Consider the following 26526-nt stretch of genomic DNA (forward strand, 5'->3'; position numbering starts at 1 on the left):
AAATTGCTTGCTGCTTGTTGATAGTGCACATGTGCATATGTATGTATGTATGTATGTATGTACTAGATCTCATGTAATAGTCATCATCATCACTGAGCTTTCCCTTTTTAGAACTGACCTACCTCCACTCAAAATCACTACAATCACATTGAAAACACTTAAGAAGCAAATTGCATGCTCGAGCGAATTAATTGCGTTTGTACGCTATTACGTCTTTTCAGTCTTTTCACGGAGGCCAACACTTGCAACTAGCACAAACAACACGCCGCGATGCCACAATTACAAATGACAATATTGCAAGAAAAATGATAAGAGGAATTGGCAATTTTACGGATGCTAAAAATACTGCGCAATTTCTTGTAACTGGTGGAAAGAGAAATGTATGTGTGTGAGTGAAAGGAGAGGGAGGCAAATTCCAGCTACATACATACATGCACACATACAGTGATGTGTGATAGAATAGAGCCGCACACACTTTTTGATGTTTTATTTTATACCCGTAAATTTTAATACCTCTACAATACGAAAAAATCAGATTGAAAGTAAGTTACGGACAAGAGTTTTATAAAAACTGTTAAGGTCTAATATGAGAATTTGCACGAAGTTTGTTGAATTTGGCGACATAATCTTTGGTCAGATAAGATTGAAATTAATTTATCTAACTGTGGTTAAAGGGGGAGCCTGCTTTAGAGGGTTCACAAAATCGATTTTTTCGTGGATTTTTTTGGGAAGGAAAGAAACATTCGATTAAAAAGAAACTTTCAGGTTTTATTGTTATATATTTCAACAGTCTTTTCAAATTTTTTCATTATATTAAAATATATGTCATATTATGCCTGGTACAAGCATATTGCCGAGGCGCCTGGAGCGTGCATGTGTCGTGCGACGGGAAAGATACAGGTCGCAATTTTCATTTCAAACCAAAAACCCAAAAAAAATTTTATGTTAATTAAAAAAAAAATTTATTTTTTTGGAAAAACAAATTCACTTTAGATTGTTTAAAAAGTGGGTTAATCATAACTTTCTTAAGGTTTTTTAGGTTCAACTAGAAGGGAATTTAATTCCAAATAATATATATTTAATGTTATCTTGGTATCGCTAGGGACCAAAAGGTCTATGCGTGGCTTATTGCCAACCAGGCTAACCTAATGTTATCTTGTTTCAATAGGACGTTTAACTTTTCCCCTATCTTTCCCGCCAATTAGGAAAAATCGTAAAAATAAAAAACCGAGAAATCGCGCGTCAAAGTTTTTGTAATATATATAAAAAATCCGCTCGTATACCTGTTCGATGCTTGCTCACAATTTCTTCTGTAACTCCGAAAATATTTTGAATTTGCTTCTGAAATTTTGAGGACACATTTTTGGATAGTTTGGAAAGACATTTATGCAAAAAAAATCGATTTTTTGAAGCCTCTAAATATTATATTTAGGAATTATTCTGGATAAAAAAAATCACCTGAGATGTCCACCTGAACTCAGTAATAAAAAAGCAATGAAAAACCTTTAGACTACAAAAGAACTTTTGGGTAAGACCTGGGGCCTGAGCTCTAAAATGACTTGGAGGGCCTATCCTGCTATGCCCCATGCATTGGTATGGTACACAAAAACCAATCAAATTACAGCTTTATCAAAACTGTGTAGACAACAGAGGCTGGCATGCCTAAGCACAACAAGGGTTATGAGAACTACCCCAACTGTTGGGATAGAAGCGCTTTTAAATCTACAACCACTACACTTAGCAATACAAGAGGAAGCTGCTATGCAGGCGGGACTCTTCTTTAACTTAAAAGAAAAATGTAAACCAGATCTTACTAATATTCTAAACAGGGTTGAACATGCAGCATGCATGACCCAGGTGAATGACCACATGGAACCCATACTCAATTTTACTAAGAGATACACTATCGATATCTTCCCGTCTAGGGAAGAGGGGAACACTAGCGCAACATGGCTACATGATGACTTGCAAAAATGGTATATAGATGGATCTAAAGCGCTCCAGGGAGTAGGAGCAGGAATAGTGGGGGTCCAGAGCACACAAATCTTCAACACTGATTACAGATACTACAATTCGCCATGCGGAGCTTTTTGACATAATGGAAATAGTGGAAATCGTATCCAACAAAAGACGATTCGAAAAAGTAAAAATTAAAATACTTTCAGACAGTCCATCACTCCTCAACGCCTTAAGTAGCTTTACGTTTAATTCAAAAGTCCTTTTGGAGTGTAGCAATGCATTCAACAAACTGACGACTCTTAATCAGGCGGCTTTCCTTTATTTGGTTACCAGGACGTGAGGGACACAAAGGAAACGAGAAGGCAAACTTTTATGCAAAAAAGCGGCGGAAAGAGCCATTTATTGGACCAACCTGGCTTTTTTCAGCTTTAACAAAAAACATCCTGAAATCAAAAAATGGATCCAAATAAAAACCAAGGAATACTGAAATAGCACAACAAACGGCCAAACTCCGAAAATTCCTGAAATTTAATACCCAACAGATCAAAAGCTGCTCTAATCCTAAATAAAAAGAACCTCAGATTACTCTGTGGATCACTTACAGGCTACTTAAAATAAGCATTTCAATGCAATAGGACTATCTAGCATTAGTTTAAGGGGTTAGGTGGGTTTGAAAATTTCAAAAAATCGATTTTTTTTTTGTCTTATTAAATAGTATAATATCGCACCCTAAATACAAAAGGGTCACAACTCAAAATTTTCCAAAACTGAGTTTTTTGCATAAATTAATTCAGAGTACACATTTCTAACTGCTGCAAATATTTCGTTCACATAACTATCTTCTTTAACTGCAAAAATACAGTTATGTCTATTTTTATGTCAAGTGTGTTGCTTTTGCACGATCAACTAAAGAGCATTATTTTGAGTTGCGTTAATGGGCTCAAGAACAGCTGATTACTTTTATTACACATAAAGAGTTTTATTTTGAGTTCTGCCTCTATAACTGTAAAAAGTGATACATTTCGTGGTATATTATTTTGCATTGTGCCTCTTTAGTTGTGAAAAGTGAGTTCAATTAGGTTAGGAAACTTATAAAATTACAACATTTTATCAGTTAAAAAGGCACAACTTAAGATAATATCACTAGTTAATCGAAAAAATTTCAGTTAAAGAGTCATAAATCAAAATTTTGTTTTATTTTCGCAAACATAATATAAAATTGAAAAAAATATAGTAGAACCTTCTTCAATGTTGTATATTTTCATGATTGTATTGAGTTGTGACCCTTTTGTATTTAGGGTGCGATATGTTTAAAATATTCTCCTAAAATTTCAAATTGATCTGAGTAAAATTCTACGAGATAGACCCTTCAGAATTTCCGCCCATCAGGCCATGTCAGTGCAGCGTTTCGTTTTTAAACGCGTTTATCTCAAAACTCGATTTTTTTAGTCGGTGGACACGATTTCTCGAAAAGTTATGAAGCGATTTTGTTCAAATTTGGCACACAGCTTTGGAATAATATTATCAAGTTATTGAACGAAGGATTTTTTTTTTTATTACAACTAATTTTTTCGAGCCAACACATGACGAAAATTTGACGAAAAAATGTGTTTTTTTGTTCAAAGTCTGTCAAAAATTCAAATTAATTTTTTTTTTTTCCTTCGTCCAGTAACGAGATTTATGCATGTACTAACGAAATATTTTTGGTTTTTTGATTTTAGATGAACCAATAATGAGTTATGCTGTCCACGGCAAGAGCATTTTTTTGTGAGACGTTAAGGGAGATGTGGTACCAACGGCTGAGTTTTCGGAATTTTTAAATAAAAATTTCACAAAATACTGTTTAAATATGTATCTTCGATATGCTGAATTGTTTAAATAAAATATATGATTGTATATATTAAAAAAAAAAATAGTAAAAATACCCTTTTTTTGAACCTCTGTAACCCACCTAACCCCTTAAGTAGGTTCTGCTGTGATGAAGAGGAGTCCATGGAACACTTAATTACCAATTGTGAAGCATTAGGTCACAGGAGACACAGAATCCTGGGCTCGTACCTACTAGAGGATGAAAACTTACAAATGCATCCTCCCAAGGAGCTGGTTCGATTCCTCGCAATATTCAATAATTAAAATTAAGCAACTAGGGAAGTTCAAAGGCAGAAATAAACTTTTTCGGTATTTGGCCAAGATCCTCTCGTCCTCGTATTTGTGTGACGTTAGTCCTGATGTTTTCCACAAATGCAGGGACCTACAGTTTTAAGCCGACTCCGAACGGCAAATTGTTTTTTATGGAGTTTTTCATGGCAGAAATACACTCGAAGGTTTGCCATTGCCTACCGAGGGGCGACCGCTATTAGGAAAATGTTTTTCTTCATTTTGGTGTTCCACCGAGATTCGAGCCTACTTTCTCTCTAAATTCCGAATGGTAGTTCCGCACAAACATTCGGGTACGACGGCCGCTGTAGTTATATTTACTTATAAAACTAGAGAGATTGAATAATTTTATATTTTTAACCCTCCGTTGGGCACCCACATCTGACCAGACTTTTTCGATTTGAGCTTCTAGGTACATAGCTGCCTAAAATTTAATTTTCTATTGATTTATATATCGAATATATGTAATAACGGATATAAAACTTTTGAAAAAGGATCCTCGAACAGGAGGAAAAAAGGCCGTGCCCAACCGCAGGTTTTAAAAAAGGTGTCAAACGGAGGGTTAAAAAGTTTTTTTAACAAGAATCACTAAATATAATTCTTAAAATAAAATACTAAAATCCACAAGTCGCGTAAAGCCGGCTTTGCTTTGAAGACTTTAGTTAAAGCAGGTTTTATTTCATCGCACGTCACTGTAAAACTTTCAAGATGTTCTATTAATGTACACACATACATACACCAATGTGTAACTAAAAGCGGCAGGAAGGAAGGGCGGTGCGGGTTCTTTAGAGCAGCTGACACACCCTTATCTAACAGCCACAAAAGGCAAAGTGAAAATAAAAGTAAATCTTGGGAAGATGCAAACGCAGGTGGATGGAAATTTGAGTGACCCTGAGCATTTGAGTAGCGTCCGTGCGACTGTTAACGAAATCAACAACATTCACACGCACATATCAAACGATAAGACAAATTAAAACGCAAAATATTTTTGGAACGACAAACCAACACACCGCCGAAAAGAAAACTGAACACAACAAAAACGAAACACGAAAATTGAACATTGTAATGAAAGCAAAAATATCAACAACGAATTTTTCAAGGTTAAGCCGGTCAAAACAGAAAGGCGAAAACCAAAGAGGGGAGAGCATACAAAATGCCTACATACATATGTATGTCGATATATCCATATACATAAACAGATTAGGCTGGAACAATATTGAGCACGGCAGAATTGAGCAGGCGAGAACGAGAGCGCGTCATAAAACAGGCTGGGGGAGGGTTTGTATGAAAGGGAAGCGCGGATGTAGTGTGGGATAAAAACAAGGTAATGGAAAACAGAAACCGGTTACAATAAAAACAACAAACCCTTCTGATAGCATGTCAACAACAGAGTGACTTGAATATGTATTTTATACATACACACAAATATATGTATGTAGTATATTTGTAAATAGGTATAAAAACAATAAATATACATATGTAAATATAAATAAAATATATGTACGAGCAAAATGTATGTGCAACATGCGGTAGACGCACACATATTTACAGATCTTTATATACATAGATACAGTGGGTCACAGCTTATTTAGTGTGATCCTTTATTCTAATGGAAATGTGTGACAACTTTTATTTAAGTTATAAAGTATTTTCAAAAAAGCTTAAAAGGACATTCAAGGATACATATATTTGAATTATAAACACCAACAAATTAAAGTAACTTTTAATTTGAGAAGATTTAAAACAAAACCAAAATAGAGCGCAAAATGCATGCAAAACTTATTTCGTGTGTTTGGGTAAAATTAAAAATGTATACAAATTTTATACAAAAGATTTTTACTAAGTAATATTTTGTAGGGTAGCCTCCAAAAAGAAGGAGTCAACTTACGATTTTCTTTATGATTTTCATATTGTGGGAAATCGGATGCGAATATTAACTTTAATATCCGTGATGAGTAATGAGTCGCCGTAAGACTTTAGAAACACGCGAATTAAGGATTCCTTCTAAAAATGGTAAAGTGAAGCATTTGAAAACTTCACAGAAAAGAAAGGCAGGCAGTGAAGCTAATATAAATGTACTTAAGCGTGGCATATCCGCTGTTGGTTGTCGTTGTTGAAAACTTGATTGAGTTACAATCCTTGGCCGGATATAAATCCGGGTCGTTCTGGTAGCATCCGCTTCAGGGACAAAAAAAAATAATACTTGAGCAACAGTCGTCGTCCAGGAAAGTTGTAGCAGCAATAAGACACCACTTCCATGTCCAAATATTTAGTTCTGCTGTAGAATTCGATTAATCTAATGTCAAATATTCTTTGTAGAGGTTGGTTGTTGACGCTTCAAACCTCTAATAGCCATTTAGTAAATTGATAGAAGAAATGTGGCACAAGAATTGTAGAGCGTTTTCGAAAAAGCCTTTTCGAAGCAAACCTTCCACATTTAAGATTTATTTTATATGAGTAGCTTCCCGTAACGGCTCCCCTTTGAGTGATCTAGTGGGCAGTTCCACTGAAGATTTATTGACATTTCTGCGTTGACAGTAGCAAATAATGTAGATGATTGAACGATGAGCTACTGGCTAACTCATCCTGTACGAATAATAAATAAAATAAAGGAATAAAAAAATAATAAAGGAATAAAAAAAATTAAGGAATAAAACAGAAAAAAGAAGGAATAAAAAAAAGAAGGAATAAGAAAAAATAAAGGAATAAAGGAATAAAAACAAATAAAAGAATACAAAAAATTAGGAAGTAAAAAAACTAAAGATTAAGAAAAAATTAAAGGAATGAAACAAAAACAAAATAAATAAAGCAAAAACATAAAACAATAAAACATAAAAAAAACCATCAAAAAATAATAAAAAAGTATTATAAAATTAAAAAAAAAGCTTTAAGCAAAAATTAAAAAGAAAAATTAACAAAAATTAAGGAATAAAAAAAAATAAAGGAATAAAAAACAATAATAAAAATTAGGGAATAAAAAACTAAAGAATAAAAAAATAAAAAAAGGAATAAAAAAAAATTAAAGGAATAAAGAAATTAAGGAATAAAAAAAACGTAATAAAGGAATAAAACAAAAAAAAAAATAAATAAATGAAAAAACTAAAACTTTAAAACATAAAAAAATTAAACCATAAATAAAAATAAAATAAAAAACCATACAAACAAAAATTAAAAATAAATAAACAAAATAAAAAAAACAAAAAATTTTAAAGCAAAATTTAAAAAAAATGTTAACAAAAATTAAAGAATAAAGGAAGAAAAAAAGAAAAAAAATTAAAAAGTAAAAAAATTAACAAAATAAATAATGGAAAAAAACAATAAAACTTAAAAAACAAAATAAAACCACAAATAAAAATAAAACTAAAAACCATCAAAATAAGAATAAACAAAAAAAAAAAAATTTAAAGCAAAAATTAAAAAAACTTTTAACAAAAATTAAGGAATAAAGAAAAATAAAGGAATAAAAAAAAATTAAGGAATAAAACAAAATTAAGGAATAAAAAAAATCGTAATAAAGGAAAAAAACAAAAAAAAATAAATAAATAAATGAAAAAAATAAAACAAAAAAATTAAGCCATAAATGAAAATAAAACAAAAAACCATACAAAAAACGAATAAAAAAAAATTAAAAATAAATAAGTAAAATAAAAAACAACAATAAAAATTAAATTAAAATTAAAATTCTTTTAAATCAAAAATTAAAAAAAAAAACAACAACAAATGTTAAAGCAAAATTAAAAAAAAAAGTTAACAAAAATTAAGGAATAAAGGAATAAAAAAGAACAAAAATTAGGAAGTAAAAACCTGAAGAATAAAAAAATAAAATAAAAGAATAACAAAAATGAGGGAGTAAAAAAACTAAAGAATAAAAAAATCAAAGGAATAAAAAACATGAAATAGAGGAATAAAACAAAAAAATAAAGGAAAAAAATAAAACAATAAACCATAAAAACAGATCAAACAATAAACCATAAAAAAAACCATAATTTAAAAAAAAAAAGAAAGTGTGTGGTAGTTCACGGAACCCGCACGATTGAAGTGAAACTTCTTTTATCAACAAATCAATAATTTAACTATTATTTCAATATAATGCATGCAGAAGTCATGGAAAGCATGGAATGGAATTTTATTAAACAGAATTATTTATTTATTTTAATATAAAAAGAAATAAATTTATTGTACTCAATTACATTTGGTTCTCGGCATTGTCATTATCATTATTGGATTCGTTTTCCAAAAATGAAACAAGGGCTTTATGGTAACTGAAATACGTAAAAAATGATCTACATTCTAATCTATCAAGGTATCGATGAAATACTGCATCAATGGTAGTTCCGCATCTTGTTGTTGGTACTACAAATTATCACTTATCGTACAACCGGAGGATTCACTGTCACGGTGTTCAACAGTAGCTCTTAATTTTTTACGCTCCAAATACTCACGTTGCCGTTCAGCACCTGTTTTCGGTTTCCGTTTTTGTTGATTTGATGCCATATTTAACAGAAATCAATCAACAAAACAAAATATGTTTGTAAGATTTGCTCAAAACTACACACACACTCTATGACGCGTCTCGCGTTACTAATAATATTGTGTTTGGGATAACTGTCAACTGTTTCCACCGAAATGCGTTCGCAAAGTGTATGGTCTTTGGTATGGTAAACAGATTTATGATACATTATTTTGCGGCAACAGCACAGCGCGATAGCCCAGCGGCTAGCAATGTGGGCTTCCGATCCGAAATCCTTGGTTCGAATCACAAGAAAATTTTTTTTTTTTTTTTTTTATACATTTATTTCATTTTGTTTTATGATATGTTTATGAGCAGATTTTTTTCATGGCAGAAATACATTCGGAGGTTTGCCATTGCCTGCCGAGGGGCGACCGCTATTAGAAAAATGTTTTCATTAATTTTGCTTTCACCGAGATTCGAACCAACGACCTCTCTGTGAATTCCGAATGGTGATCACGCACCAACCCACTCGGCTACGGCGGCCGTCAATCATATGTCATATTTACAAATTACATTCGATAAGAATGCAATAATAAACGACCGCATTACATTCACGACGACACGCCACGCCAGTCTTTTAACAGATGGCGCTGGCATAGCGGAGTTTTACGTAGTTTAGCGTAGTTTTACTCCTCACGGCGTTTCATCCACGCCACGCTTTTAACAGATGGCGCTGGCGTAGCGTCACATATCGATGAAACGCTATGGTTTTACTCCTCACAGCGTTTCATCCTTCGAGACAAAAGAAGTTTCACTTCAAAAAAAACAAAAAAGCAATAAACAAATTTAATTTGAATAATAAAAAACAATTGGTAAAAAAAATAAACGAAATCGCCTAAGCGGCGGGGTGTACGCGGAAGAATTATTTGTCTTAGATTCTGTTTTTATTTCCGGAATATTAATGACTGTTAACCGGTTTGAGTGCAAATCCAAAAGCTAATACGACATAAAATAAATATACACCCATTTATATTCTCAAAGAAGTCAAACAAACAAAACAAAAAAATCCAAACATCCCACGTGCCAACTTCTATGGATTCTAACAGCTAAATTTTTTGCAAAAACTGACCCGACAAGAAAGCAAAGCTTATATAGAACTGCGCAAAATGTTGATTAAGTCTCAACACTTAAATATGTATGTGTGTATGTATGTAACTGTGTACATGCATGCATGTAAGTAAGTTTTGAATTATTCGCTGTATTCCAGCGATTTTCAGACCAAAACCTATAGAACTGGTAAATAGCAAAACAGCTCTCAAAAGAAAGAACAGCGGTAAAAAGGGCTGGAGCGCAAATATTTTTCTGTAAGAATATAAACGTTAAACGGTTTGTTTTACAAAATTTTGCCCATTTTACCTATAAAATTATTAATTGAGTAACTAATAAATTTTCGGAAAATTTTAATCGAAAGCAGCCCCACCATTGTTGAAATGTTCACTCCTGAAACTTCACGTGCACCACACAATTAATTGGTTGAAAAATTATGAAAGCATTAGAAAAAAAAATTCTTTGAAATAAGAACAATTTCTCAAAACTTCCAATATTTCGTTGTTGTACTCACTTTTTGTAAACAAATGCAGCGCTGCTTAACAGCTTTCAAGAGTTTGTCTGCACTAAATCCAACAACTTCTAAGCGAGGGGAAGCCTAAGTTACTCTCACTCTCACATCTGCTCTTAATTGCAGGATCTTTGCCCACGCGAGCGCTTTTTCCGTTAGCTTCTAACTAATACCTGCAAAAAGCACCGATTCCAGGCACCCTAAGTCGCTTGCATTGAGTTTTATATTAAAGGTTTCTATTAAAGTTTGTGCTCTGATTCAATTTACTATAACAACATTTTCGGGAAAGCCTTTGCAAAGTATATCTACAAACACAATTTAGCACATACATACATACATATGTACATACCATGTGCGTATAACGTAGTTGCTTGATGTCACCATTTCACTTTAGAGTAGCACGTCGCATCGGGAGTCAGTTAGGGTAGTAATTGACGCTTGGGCAACTTATATGTTTATGTACGTATGTATGCATAAATGTAAATATGTTTATGTGGAACGCGTACAACAGCGCATGACCTTGAAAATTTGTATACATCAAAAAAGCTAAGTACACATGCAGACGTACATACAAACATATATTATATAGAGTGTACGCATATACATATGTATGTATGTATGGATATATGCACAGAGGTATATTAATTGTATTTCGTATATAAATATATATACAGTCAGTTTGTGGAACATTTGTATGGGCGTTCTGAATTCGAGTTTCCTTTTACCAGTAGATTATTTTGACAGCTGCCCAAATTTGATGGCGTCTCTTTTGACAGATGTTAATTAGAATATTTACAATACATACATACAAAAATTAGTTCAAGAGCCTGGAGCGAAAAAAAATCAATCGAAAAATTTTAGTGCACTGACAAGACATCAAAATACCAATGCATATTCGTTACGACGGTGCAACTGAAAATGTTATTGAAGTGTGGCCATTGGCAATTGAACGGCTAAAAATATATTTAGGGTATTTCCAAAGTACCGTACAAACATTATTAGGAATTTTCAGATAATTGAAAAATAATTGGTCGTGATTTCAAGTAAAGGATGACAGATTGCGAACTAGATTACAAGAAGGAATAATTTCGCAATATTCCAAATAACTTTGACCGGCAATAACGTCCAATTAAGCCTTTGGACTACATATAATTTATTGATACCCTCCCTCCTCCACTATAACTGACAACAAGACAAAACCTCGTTTAACTAGAGTTTAAAAAATAAACTCAAACCTGATAGACCCTGTGCAAACAATTCCGCCCATTGGCGGGAATATGTATTATATTCATATACATATGTAGGTATGTATGCACAACAGTAAATAAGGAGAAATAGGACCCGAGTGTGTGTGTGTTTGAGAATGAAACTGCGTCGCAAAAATAAATGCCGGGTGATACTCACCGATGTGAATTTGAATATCCCACAGGATGTAGCCAAGCCGTTAGATTCCATGTTAAAAACCCGGAATTCGTTTATAAAAATAATTATGTTTGTACTATATTTATTTATATGAAATGTGGCATTTTGTGCCATCAAAATCCTTTAAAAACATTTTTATTGAAGCTTTTTTTTTACCCAAACAACGAAAAGTGCGTCGCAAATAAATGATTTTCAGCATTTCTTTTATGTTTTTCCCAATAAAATGTTTACTTAATGAAAATAAGCACGAAGCCAAATGGCTCGTTGCCAGAGGGAGCACACGCATAGTTTGAACTCATGCACAACAGCCGATTGTGGGTGGAGAGTAGGAGGCGGCAAGCATAAACTAGACGCCACATATATACGTACACATACATACATAGGTATTTATGTTGCCTAACGTGTGTGTTGTTGTGGCTATTGTTTTGGTATTACTTAACATTTTTACATACACTTTTTTATATTGAGAAAATGCGCAGCACCGTCAAAATATAGAAAAAAATATAAAACAAATTATAAAAAAAATATATTATAAAAACTATATAACAAAATATATTAAAAATAAACAAATACATTAAAAAAATATATAAAAAATACATAAAAAAATATATAAAAAATACATTAAAAATAAAAAAATATATAAAAGAAATATATAAAAAATATATAAAAAAAACATAAAAAAAAAGTATATAAGAAATATATGAAAATATAAAAAATATATAAAAAAAACTGTATAAACACACATGTAAACAATATATAAAAAAATATATAAAAAATATATATAAATATATATAAAAAATATATAAATATATATAAAAAATATATAAATAAAATATAAAAAAACATAAAATATTTTTTTAAAAATATATAAAAAAATATAAAAAGCATAAAATATTTAAAAAATTATATAAAAAATATATAAAAAAATATAAAATATTTAAAAAATATATAAAAAAATGTATAAACAAATATGTAAAACAATATATAAAAAAATATAAAAAAATATATAAAAATATATAAAAAATTTATAAATAAAATATAAAAAAACAAAATATTTTTTTAAAAATATATAAAAAAAATATATAAAAAATATATAAAAAATATATAAAAAAATATATAAAAACATGTATAAAAGAAAATATAAAAAATATATATATAAAAATATAAAATATATATAAAAACATAAAATATATAATTATAAAAATATAAAATATATATAAAAATATAAAAAGTATATAGAAATATTGATCGAGTCCAAAAGCCTGCCTCCTGATAACGGGATGCTTAAGAACAACACCTACTAAGGCTCTAAATACGTTGCTTCAGTTGTCCCCTATCGATCTGGCTGGCAAAGCGATTGCAGCGAAAGCAGCGACACGCATGAATGCCATATCGCAATGGAAAAAGTATCTTGGCCATTCGGCCATACTGAACAGGAACACTGTTATCTCTTCCGACATAGACTATCATGTAAGTCTTCCATCACCACCTTTGCTATTCTCCTGTTCACTCCCAACTAGGGAAGAATGGAAGATAAATCTTACCGAAATCGATGGCCCTCTGATTATATATACAGATGGTTCAAAACAAGACGGCAAAGTGGGATTTGGAATCTTTTCCAATTCCCCTCACATCAATCTATCATTTAGATTACCCGACTACTGTAGTGTATTCCAAGCGGAAGTATGCGCTATCTGGTATGCTGCGAAAACTCTCTTAGAAAATAGAATATCACTAGAGGATATCCGCTTTTTCACCGACAGTCAAGCGGCCGTTCGAGCACTCAGCTCCTCTTATACCGACTCAGGTTAAGTTTGGTAGCCGCATCGCACATAGAGACAACGATGCCACTTAGACCACGGAATGGGTCCGTTGTGAGCAAGATAAGTGTTCAGAATTCTGTCCAAGTGGATACCGGGCCACAGTTGATTCGAAGGTAACTTCAAAGCTGATGAGCTCGCAAGAGCCGGAGCTGCGCAATCAAATGTTAGTAACTTGCCCACAATCCACATTCCGCTTGCAACATGTAAAATGATCATTGATCGAGAATTTCACAGCATTGCTGATCGGAGGTGGTGAGTGGAAACTACTTGCGTTACGACCAGACAAATCTGGCCATCCTACAATCTGACAAACAGACAAAAACCCTTATAAGTCTATCGAACCACGAACTAAGACATATAATATCTCTTATCACCGGCCACTACCTTTTGGGCTCGGCTCGGGGTTCCTCAAAACGACCTGTGCAGATACTGCGAGGACGAAGATGAGGAAGTATCGAGCAGGCATTTGCTGTGCATTTGTCCCGGCCTAGCCAGAAGTCGACTCGCTCTTCTATGATCTCCAACAATTGACAATCTTTCAATACTCTCGGACCTGAAAATGGAATCTCTCATTAAATTCTCGAAATGAATCAATATTTTGGACCAAAATCTATAATAAAAATCTCGGTTAGGTGGGGAAATCATAGAATATAATGAGCTCAAGGGCAACACAACGGACCCAACTTGTGGCACTCCGATGCGGGGTCACCCTTAAACCAACCAACCAACCATATAAAAAATATATAAAAATATAAAAAATATATAAAAAATATATAAAAAATATAAAAAAAATATAAAAAAATATAAAAAATATACAAAAAATATATACAAAAAATATATAAAAAATGTATAAAAAAATTTATAAAACAATATGTAAAAAATATATAAAAATATATAAAAAAAATAAAACAAAATAAAAAATAAACAAAAATAATAAAATAGATATAAAAAATATATAAAAAAAATATAAAGAAATATAAAAAAATATCAAAAACTATAAAAAAAAAAAATAAATAAAAAAAATAAAAATAAAATAATAGATTATTGAAAAAACAACTATAAAATTGCATACCAAAAGGACTTCTAGAAGTTATAATTAAAACCCGTAGAATTAATTCGGTCAGTTGCGGTCAAAACAAGAGTAATGCCTATCGTCAACAGGACAATAAGATCCAATTTTCGCTTTTAAACAAGTCTTCGCAAATTTTCGTGCATTCCCGCACAACACGATCACTTTTTTGGCAGCTTTCTTGCGTGTTTTTGACGTTTAAGTGGATACTTTGCTTTTGGCCTCCAAACTCGGAAATTGACCCATAATATGCAGTTAGAATTATTAAACATAGAGACAATTTTATACTATGTACTTTCGAAGTAATTGTCTTTTTGTTTTATGGGGTGAGGGGTAGTCAGAATTTTCAAAAAAAAATTGGATGTTTGTTTTGCATTTTCTTAAAGTATAATATCTTAAAAACATTGTGTGGAAATTTAAGGTGCATCCGACAAATACTTCTCAAGTTATTCAACAATTAACAAAGGGCGCTGCGGAGCGTTCGAGCCCGAGTAACTAGCAGTGGCAGTCTTAGAAAGTGGCAAATAAGCGCGCGCTAACGATAACACTCGAGAAGGTAGAATGTTACGTAGGCAACACCAAATCGATATCGATTGGAAGCTGCTATGACCCCTTAAGTTGGAACGATATGCTTACGAGGGAGTTTCAAAATGAATGGGCAGAGGGGAAACTTTGTTTTTACTTAGTACTACACTCCTAGCACTCGACTCGTTAAAATACACTAGTTGTTGTTGTTGTTGTAGCAGCATAAACATTCCCCATACATATGTATGTACATATATGGGGAATGCTGCTGAAGTGACAGTCCTTTGCCGGGTATATAGCCGGGTCGTTCCGGTAACGTAGCACCGACTATCGTGGGAACAATACACTAGTGGTGAGCTTTGTTTACAAATAGTAGTTGTTGTTTTGGTAATTTCGGTCCACCTGCTGAAATAATCTCTAACAGTTTTGGCAAATATATGAATAATTTTTTTTTGTTATCGTTTCATATCAAGATTTATGTGTCAATTTTTGCTCCTTAGTGTACATTGCATTGGATCACATTAAAGAAAACTGAATGGCAAAAACTTCTGGCGAAACTTTATTTACAATTTTGTTAGCTTCTATAAAAAAGAATTTAATTTATTTGCATTTGCTCTTCTGATATTCCTCTCTATCCACTGTTATTATTTTGACGGCAACTGTCTGCAGGTATGTCTACGTAACTGTTGCACGCGTTCTGTTTGTATTTTATGCGTCACAATTTTATTATTATGCTTCCATATCTTTTCTCTCCCTCCGAAGGTGGAGCAGCATTGAGCAAAGACCCTCAAAAATATGTATCTACTTTGTATATAAGCAGATGTATTGTATGTAAGTATGTATGTATGTATGTATTAATGCTCAATCATATCACAAGTGAATTTTGTTGGCGGGTGTGTACTCTGTTCGGCCCTGTACGCCCGTCATTTTTATCACGTAGGCCACCAAAAAATTATGTATGTATATGGCTATCAAGAAAATGAAAACGAAAATAGAAACCATACTGAAGAAACTATATTAAAGGTAAATAACAATAACAACTACAAAAAAAAGAAAAAAAAAAAAACACAAACATCTAAAAAAAGTTGTTAAACAAATAAATAATTTGGTTTAAGTTTTTTTTTTTTTTTGGTTTGCCGTTAATAAATGTGTTTCGAGCCTTTATTTATTGCTGCTTTTGTGAGTGAATTTTTTTGAGGAGTGAGTAAATTTTTTTATGTAAAGGGTGGTTACATTTCAAGGGCCGATGTGGAATGTGAACCACGCCTAAACGTCAAGTTTTTTTCTGCATTTCATTTGACATTTTTCAATTTCAGACTAACTCAATTTGAACCATGGAAAGATACACGACTTCAACACAACACAACACTGCTAACACTACCTACCCTTGTGGTCTATGTGGGATCTATTCAGATCAGCTAAATATTCTATACCTAAATTTAGTAACCGAGAATTTAAGGTCCAATGAAACAAAGCGCTTAGTCGACTTGAATAGTGTGCTTATAAAATTTCACAGAATCAGATGATTTACTGATGTACTAATATTTGTGTTCATTTTATTGTTACACTGTTTTCTCCACTTTTATTGTTATTCACGTGGGAATTTCCCCTACAAGACCGTTCTCTTTCTTATTTATTCAATTGTTTTGTCTCATCCAGCATTACTCTTACACAAATATTCGCGAATGCCCCCTATAATGCCGTTTTTTCTTATTCATTAAATTGTTACTCTTAACCAAAACTACTCTCACAGATGTCGCAAATCTTGATATCTATCATCTTTGATTGGAAATCAAATTGTTTTTTTTTTTCTAACTGCCCGCCGAACCACTTCGTTCAAATGAGATGATTTCTACACCGAAAGGAATCATTTAAAAATCTCTTTAAGGTGGTGTGGAGCATAGATGTAGTAGTAAGATCCACAGATCCACATATGCTAATGTGCCTAATCTGTGTAGAAGATCCGTTGCCTCTATTTGTTCAATACAACAACAAACTGTTTCTCGTTTCCTCTCTCCCTGGCAGCTCCCAAATGAGCTGGCACATTTTTTCTCTCTCTATTTTTCTGTGTGTCGTAAAAGGTTCCACTCACACTTATGCAGAATGGAATCCGTTATATGAAACGTATCTGTTTTACATGAATGCAATTCTAAATTAAAAAGTCAATAGAAGCATTGATCTAAAATTGAAACCTATTTATTCAAATTGGAACAAATTGACCTGCTCGTTTTCCAATGTTATAATACAAATACAAATTAGAATACCAAAAACCAGCAGAAAAAAAATTTTAAAAAATATTAAACAAATTATCAAGAGAATTTTACAATTCTGCTTCGTGTACCAATATTTCTATCGCATACTGTATGCATGCATTTACATACTCGTATGTATTTAGTTAGCATATTCGATAAACAACATTATGCAGACTCGAATCTGTGTACCTACTACAAATATATTGAATAATTTGCATTTGAATAATTGTGCATCTCATTAGCAAATAGTCCACACCGTCGCGGAGAGTTAATGAAAACAAAAACGAAACTTTTTATGTGAATTCTAATAGAATTATTCAAATTATGCTACACATTGCGGGTCTAATTGACAGTTTGTTTTTGTTTTTTACGAGTGGCACGACTTAATTCAATTTAAGAATTTTAGGTCGCGTTTGTTAAACTATTTTATAGCCAAGTCCATTCAAGTAAAATTCCATGTACAGACATACATATGTACATATGAATGCATAACTGGGATATCATTTAGTTATTAAGTTTTTTAACTGCGCAATATGACTTAATAACTGGGCGTCAGCCTTTCACTTTCATCTAATTGACGCTTGCTAAGTCGGTTTTTAGATGCTTTTTGTACATGGAAGCAAGCGCAATTGGTACTCAATTTTTAACACATTTTTAATTGAAGCAAAAAGTGCTGGAATCTAAAGTAATAAATTAATTTTGTAAGATATAAAATTTCTGTTGGACTTGCAACACATTTTTTAAAGCATTGAAGTTTGAGTGCAATTTGAAGTCAAGTTGAAAACTCGCATATTTACTAAAAATTGTGAAATATTAATTTTAATGGCACTTCTGACGGAGAATTACAGTACGCGGTGACTTAGATATTTATTTTTATAAAGAGCGGTTAAATTAAAAGGGCCGATGCTGAATGTGAACCACACCTAAACATCAAGTTTTTTTCTGCATTTTATTTGACATTTTTCAATTTCAGACCAACTGAATTTGAACCATGGAAAGATACACAATCGAGCAACGCGTTAAAGTTATTCGGGCTTATTATGAAAATCAAATCGTTCAAATCAAAATGCATAACGCGCACTTCGTGAAGAAAATCATCTTCAGTGATGAGGCACATTTTCACCTCAGTGATTCGTCAATAAGCAGAATTTCCGCATTTGGGCGAATGATAATTATCATGCATTATGATGCGGTTTATGGGCCGGCGGCATCATTGGGCCGTATTTTTTCCAAAATGAGGCTGATCAGGTCAGGCAGTTACTGTGATAGTGTTCGCTATCGTGAGATGATAACGAACTTTTTGTCCCGAATTGGAGGATATGAATGTGGACGATATGTGTGGTTTCAACAGGACGGTGCCACTTGTCACACAGCTAACGAAATAATGGCTCTTTTGATGGCCGCATAATCTCACGTCGCAGCGATGTCAATTGGCCGCCAAGATCATGTGATTTGACACCATTGGACTTATTTCTTTGGGATTATTTGAAAGAAAAGGTGTACACGTCGATAAGCCAGCAACAATTCAAAAGCTAAAGGATGAGATAATTCGGCACATTAACGGCATAGAACCTCAATAATGCCTCAGCGTCATCGAAAATTTGGTTGGAGGCGTGCCGCCGAGGCAGCGGCGGCCATTTGGCCGATATTTTGTTCCATACGCAATTGAGCCATATACCAATATTATCATAATAAAGAGATGCGACAATAATTTCCTAAAAAAAATGGTATTTTATTCAAAATCAACACCGCCCCTTGAAACTTAGCCACCCTTTACAACAAATATCGTACAAATTAAAGTTTCAGATTTTGTACAAGATTTTAAAAAATCCGAAATTTTTTTTAAACAAAATTAAAAAACAAAAACAAAAAAAAAAGAATTGTGTACGCAATTTAATAGCCATTAATTTTAGTATAATAAAGTGCGAGTTTAAAATGACTACAAATTATTTTTGATTTTTTATAAATTTTTTCCCTGACGGAAAAAATTTTCAGAAATCTGCCAAAATTTTGAACCACTCCAAAATTTTACTTTTATATCTATATATATACAATAATTGGCGCGTACACCCTTTTTGGGTGTTTGGCCGAGCTCCTCCTCCTATTTGTGGTGTGCGTCTTGCTGTTGTTCCACAAATGGAGGGACCTATATTACAATTTCAAGCCGACTCCGAACGGCAGATATCTTTAAGAGGAGCTTTTTCATGGCAAAAATACACTCGTAGGTTTGCTATTGCCTGCCGAGGGCGACCGCTATTAGAAAAATGTTTTTCTTAATTTTGGTGTTTTCACCGAGATTCGAACTTACATTCTCTCTGTGAATTCCGAATGGTAGTCACGCACCAAACCACTTTATATCTAGAGAAGTATGTATAAATGCGCAATACAAATACTAACATACGAATAAATGTTTGAAAAAATTTCAGCTACGGTGTCTTCCACACCAACAGACCAAAAAACATAGGTATAAAAAGTGCGGTCTAAACAGAATTTATTGCAGAAACTTCATCGTTCAATTAAAGTCTTACAGTACACACACGGACGTGCATACACATGTGGATAACCAAATACATATAGTTATGTGTACATATGTACTCACATGTATGTGTGTACTAGTATGTACATATGTATTCACTTATGTAATACAATAAAATTCCGTTTGTATCAACCCACACCAAGCCAACGAGTAATTGTTGAAAATAATCATTTTTGCCGGTAAGTATAGAAAGCAAGCGAATAGCGAATAAAAAAGAGCGTTTACTGTTCCGCTTTACTCTTTTCGTTGTTTATTTATGCCGGGTTTCGCTGGTTATAGGCGTCTGTTATTTACTTTTTATTTTGTAATTGGAAGTTTGGTTTTTTTTCTCGAGTGAATACAAAACATTTTAGAAGATGTGGAAAAAGTTAAATAAGATTCAATGAAGCCTGAAGTTATTGTCATCTTGCCCTATTAATTCGTACCACTACTATTTCTTCTCATATATCCCTCGTTGAAAAATTATTAACACACCACAATTTTTTTATTAATATTTTTTTTTTAATGTTTTTTTTTACAATTTTTTTTTGACGTGATAACGTCTTATAATTCGATGTAGCCGGCTGCACGCACCAAAAAATGCGTCGTTATCTTGCTCATGCGGCGTTAACTTGCTTGAACTGCATGTTATGTTATGTTATGTTTTTTTATGTTTTGTTATGTTATGTTATGTTATGTTTTCTTATTTCGTGTCACGTCATGTCATGTCAGGTTATGTTATGTTTTCTTATGTCGTGTCACGTCATGTCATGTCAGATCATGTTCTGTTATGTTATGTTATGTTGTGTTATGTTATGTTGTGTTGTGTTATGTTATGTTATGTTTTCTTATGTCGTGTCACGTCATGTCATGTCAGGTCATGTTATGTTATATTATGTTATGTTATGTTGTGTTATGTTATGTTGTGTTATGTTATGTTGTGTTATGTTATGTTCTGTTGTGTTGTTTCCTGTTGTGTTTTGTTGTGTTATATTTTGGTTTGTGTGCGTTTGTGCGTTATTATGTTTATATAAATGCAAGTCTTTTTGCAAAATGTTCATCAAAGACGAGCGTGAGAGGTGCAATTGTTGGGCACGACGACGAGTTGAGGTGGACGGCTCTTCAACCACACTTTTGCGAACAGCAGCAATATTTTCTGCAGTACGAGCTCTACGAGCATGCACTGGTCTTTTCACATCTCTTACAGACCCGGTTTGCTCAAACTTTTGCACAATTTTTCCGATTGTACGCACATTTGGACGATTAAATTGTCCGAAAAAAGCACGAAGTGCACGATATGCATTTTGATTCGAACGCCCGTTTTCATAATATGCCTTAATAACTTTAACGCGTTGCTGGATTGTGTATCTTTCCATTGTTCAAATTGAGTTAGTCTGAAATTGAAAAATGTCAAATGAAATGCAGAAAAAAACTTGACGTTTAGGTGTGGTTCACATTCAACATCGGCCCTTGAAATTTAACCACCCTTTATATGAAGGAAAAAATATGTTGTATACTAGTATATGCATATAAACATGCATACATAGGTACATATACTTTGGTGCAATTTTCATAGTCTAATATACACATGTCCTATGCCGATACATACAACCATGCAAATATACAATTTCGCGCAATTTTCAAACAAAAAGTACAAATCTAAATGTAAAGATGCATACAAATCAATTAAGACATATCAAATGTACGAATCTATTCTCTACGACATGATATGATAAGAAAAGTAGGAAATGCAAGGGAGTGTTTCGAGTGTAATGTGTATTGAAAAAGTCAAATCGCCTATTGCTCTGTGAAAATCATATTCTAGGGATCAAAATAAGAAACTTTGCCGAAGGAACCATACCTCTAAAACGAATTCTGATGTCCCCCAATTTGGGTCGAACTTTTTAGTTTCTTTTCTCATGTAAAGGCCAAAAATGGTGATATTTTGAAATGATTGTATGGGGAACCCCCCAGGGGAGTTCCAGGGGGTGTGCCACTGGCATGGGTGGATCGGCCGTCCAAAGTTAGTGGAGGTCGGTCATACATTTGGACTCGATTGGAGCTCTCTAAATGGGTCAAAGTGGGATTTTTCGTTCGACCCAAATTGGGGGACATCAGAATTCGTTTTAGAGGTATGGTTCCTTCGGCAAAGTTTCTTATTTTGATCCCTAGAATACGATTTTCACAGAGCAATGAGCGATTTTTAAATCGACCCGCCCTAATACGCATATACATACATATATGTGCTCACTCAAGTAGGAGAGAGCCAAATGTCGAACGTTGCCGAACGCGGGGGCCGATTGTGCCTCTTTGTCGTTCGTTTCGCGCTTTCGCTTGTAGTTCAAGCAAGGTAACGACGTATGAGCAAGATAACGACGCATACATCGAATTATAAGACGTTATCACGTCAAAATATATTTCAGTTATAGCTTCATTGTACAAGTTACATTTACGAGTATTTTACAGACACAATTTGTTGCAAAGGTTTTTACGCAGAAGGAGGATTTACAAAAAAAAAAAGGAAACATACAATAAAATTGGATGTGGTGAATGTTGCTACCTACGCAATCCACATCTGCTCACGTGGCATCCTCTACTAGTGGTTTTATTATGAGAACTGAATGATTGTCCGAAGATTCATAATTAATGAAAATTAGTATCTGGAAGTGTTGTTGAAACAAAATAAAAAATATCCGTACACCTTTGGTACTGTTGCCGGAGTGACGTTTTTCGATCGGATTTACACTAAAGAAATTTAAAAGAGACGACAGGCAATTTCTTGAAATTGAGCTCATAAAAAGAAATTTGGTTAGCGATTGTTTCTTTGCAAAACTCTCAGAACTTCGAGCTTCTGCAGTTTGTAGGGAAGAAAAGGCGAGACAGCTCAGCGAAAAAAAAATGTCAAAAATCAACGATATTCTTTAGTCACTCAAAACTTGCACTTTTTTGTTACCTCTTGCTGTCTCTAATGCGTACGCTGATCGCATGCAAATCCTTTTATACGATATAAAGCAAGTGGAGTCCACTTTCCCCAATTTTTATTTTTGCATTTATAATATCGTAAAAATCTTGTGTGAAAATTTGAAGTGAATCCGACATATACTTTTCGAGTTATTCAACAATTAACAAAGGGCGCTCGTGCAACAAAAAAAAATAAAATACAAAAAAAATAAAATAAAATACAAAAAAAAATAAAATACAAAAAAAAAAAAAAATAAAATAAAATAAAATACAAAAAAAAAATAAAATACAAAAAAAAAAAAAAATAAAATAAATAAAAAAAAACAATAACTGGGTATTTCTCAAAACTAAGTTTTTTGAAGATGTGATCAATGTAACTTAAAAACCACTTGGCGGATTTCAATAAAATTTATACTGCTTTTGAAAAACATAAAAAACTCGTGCCTGACCGGAGGTTTTTTTTCAAAAATTTTCCATTTTTTTCAAAAATTTTCAATTTTTTTCAAAAATTTTCAATTTTTTTCAAAAATTTTCCATTTTTTTTTTCAAAAATTTTCTAATTTTTTTTTTTTAAATTTCGATTTTTTTTTTCAAAAATTTTGATTTTTTTTGACAATTAATTGTCGGTTATTTCTCGAAAATATGAAAAATAATACCTGAGGCCGCCATAGTGTTCATTTTGAAAAAAAAAAAGCTTCAATGAGCCACAAGATTTCTATTAATAAAACTAATTTCTCTTGTCCGCTTGATTTTAGATGAATCTCCAAGGACTTGTGATGACCACCGCAAGGGACAGTCGGTTCTACGTTACCGAAACGACCCGGATTTATATCCGGCCAAGGACTGTCACTCCAGCAGCATTCCTCGTATGTAAGTATGGGGAATGTTTATGCTGCTACAACAACAACATCACCGCAAGGGACTTCTGGAGAAACGGCCTCCACGCATACAGCAATAACTTTCACTTCTTTAATTTATAAATTTATCATTTATTTACTTATAATCAAAATTTATTTTTTAATAATTTTTTTGTTTTTGAAATTTTGCTACACTTGTCATTAATGCTATGTTTTTATTATTGTAAAATAAAGCAATTGACTAGCAGAAAATAATTATTAAAAATCAACATTTTCGAGCCTCTGACTACCCCTAACCCCTACTTTAAACAATCGCTCAAGGTACCACCACATACATATGTATGTATGTATGTATTCAGAATTCGCTATGTAGAGGTTTCGGCAACGGGAAAACGATGTTTTTATAACTTGTTATTGCTTTGGGGTAAAAAGCGAACAGCAATAAAGTGCTATTTAAATTTTGTTTTATTTTTGTAATTTTTTTTGTAATTAAATCTAAACATTTTATCAATTTACTATTAAGTTATAATAATTAAGTCTGATCAATTTAGAGTGTTTTTGTTATATCTATGAAGCATTTTTGTTTGGAAAATTTCCCAACAATGCGGCTTTTTCAGTGGATTCGTCCAATAATTTATGTTCTTTTCTTTATCAAGATTTGTTATATTGAGATTTTACTGCACATTCTTAATATCTATGTATGTATTGACTTCACCATTTCTCATCCCCACACAACAAGTAGCACAACAGCTGGAGAGGCCGGCAACAACAAACGCCGATAGAAGCCAATAAGAAATGTTGTCGCCCTGCTTTTCAGCTCGATTCGGTGGCGTGCAAACAAACGTGTGTATGTAACATATTGATGAAAGCGAGAAGAGTGAAAAAGATTCTCGAAAAATCCACAGAAATAGTGCGGTTTAAAGATAGAAACTTTACGTTGCATTGTTTTGGAAAAAAAACAACGTACGATAGGCAACGTTTAATACATTATCTCTTGCTACTTTTTATGCCTCATGAGTTGTTTTAATTAAAAGTTATGGCGCAAGATGTAGTTTTGATTAAAATTGCTTCTTGCTAGTTTTTGGCAAAGTAACTGGCGAAGAACGAGGTATGTTTGTTTTATGTGCACACATTTCTGCACAACCACGTATGCATGTACATACATGCATACATTGCCTGGATGAGAGTAACATTACATCAGCACTTTGCTGGCGAAGTGCCGTATATGTAAATAAACGGGATTATTGTTTGATCTACAGATTTACAGGCTGACGGGAACTTTGTGGCCACGACAGCGAATTTCTTACGACCTCCGCACTTAATGAGCGAAATAGCGCACAGTTGTTGTTTCGTAAATTCTAGAAAAGCACTCAATAAATGTACAAAATAAAACAAAACTGTGGTACAAATCGAACTGAATTAAGGAGAAAGCAAAATAAATATGACTTACCTTCGTCCACAAATCGCCAAGGAAGTCTTTACTCTCTAACAGTTATTGTACTTTACAGTTTGTTTTATTGTTGTTCGCCTGCGAACGCTTAATCGTTGGCAATGACAACACACAAAAGGGCGAACTAATCACTTTTTTCTGCAAAATACTTCAGTTTTTTTTTAACAGGATACACAGGATGTACACAATCGAATAAGAATTTTTTTATGATTCCCGTACCTGAGACGAAAAACAGTTCATACAATTGTTTCTGTAACTGCGTTTAAAATTTCCAGTTATTTTACATTAGTTTATTCTTCTTTTACACAATATTTCTTCGACACACTAGAGAAAAAAAGTAGGCTATACCTATTGGATTTTCTCTGTGCATGCAGCTTTTTACGTCGAACGAATTTTTAGCAAAAATTTCGTCTTCGCGTTTAAGTTTTCATGAACAACTTTCCACAAGTTTATTTTTCGCTCCAATTAGTAGTTTATAATAACTGGATGCAAAAATATTAAAAGTACAAATCGATTTGCCGTTGCTTTTGCAAACGGAAACCAATGGCTCCACCTTTTTGCAATTCACTTTGAAAGAAGATTTATTTTTTAAGATAAGAAAATTGTTTTTCAATATCAGAAAATTTAAATCTTCCTTGTCATTGGATCGCAGGTCGCTGTTATAAAAATTCACTTTCGTCGTTCAACAAATTCTGCTGAAGTGTTAACCAAAGTATTAACCATCTGCTGAATTCTCCACTCGACAATGACGGCAGGGTTGCATAGCTGGCAGAAAAATATCGTGAAATGACACACTGAGTAAATTGAAAAGAGTACTTGAAAACATTTATATAAATTCATTTTAAGCACCACCTAATTAATTTGAATAAGAATAAAAATCATTGAACATTGTTAAATTGGATCCGTAGAATTGCACAGAATACTTAAATAGACTGTAAAGTTAATTTTAGAAAGTAAGTAACTTAATTCACCTAACTTTCGCTTAAAGCATGGTGAATGCAACCCTGGTGTTGTTTCTCTTGCTCAATTCCCCTGAAGACATTTTTAGATTGTTTTTGTTTTTCATGAATATTCCATTTTTCGCTGCTTAATTTGCCCCTCCAAAATTTCTCATACCAACTATATATTTGAGCATAAGGCTGCCAGACCTTTTTTAAAATTATTAATACTTATAATTCAATAGGGTTATAGAATATGGAAAATTTAATCAAAAATGCCGAATAATCATTGCCCTTGGAGAAGTTTTTATTATTATAAATCAAAAGGGTAATTGTATAGCTTATAGAATATCAGAAACTTAATCCAAAAAGTCTAATAATCTGAAGGCGCAAAGTGAAGTTTTTCTTCCTTTTACCAAAACAAAAAACCTTTTATTTTATTGGAAAATTGTTGTATTATTTTAATCCAAATTTTCAGTTTAAAATAATATTTTATGAGAGATATATGCGCAAACAAACACATAAAA

At 32.7% G+C, this 26526-nt stretch overlaps 1 protein-coding gene across 4 annotated transcripts in view; it reads right to left on the reverse strand.

The window, feature by feature from the left end:
* Window positions 1-25769, reverse strand: part of LOC129239269 (programmed cell death protein 4) — a 72718-nt gene extending 46949 nt beyond the window's left edge. The window contains exons 1-2 of one of the 4 annotated variants that reach the window (XM_054874643.1): window positions 25615-25769; window positions 25062-25385 (exon numbers count right to left, since the gene is read on the reverse strand). The gene's annotated coding sequence lies outside the window, so the exon portion shown is untranslated. Of the gene's footprint in view, window positions 1-122; window positions 273-25061; window positions 25386-25409; window positions 25509-25614 lie in introns of those variants that run through there. The other 3 variants (XM_054874645.1, XM_054874644.1, XM_054874646.1) reach the window with 3 other exon arrangements.
* Between the last annotated feature and the right edge of the window lie 757 nt (window positions 25770-26526).

The sequence above is a fragment of the Anastrepha obliqua genome, chromosome 2, assembly GCF_027943255.1.
Source record: "Anastrepha obliqua isolate idAnaObli1 chromosome 2, idAnaObli1_1.0, whole genome shotgun sequence".
Lineage (NCBI taxonomy): Eukaryota > Metazoa > Arthropoda > Insecta > Diptera > Tephritidae > Anastrepha > Anastrepha obliqua.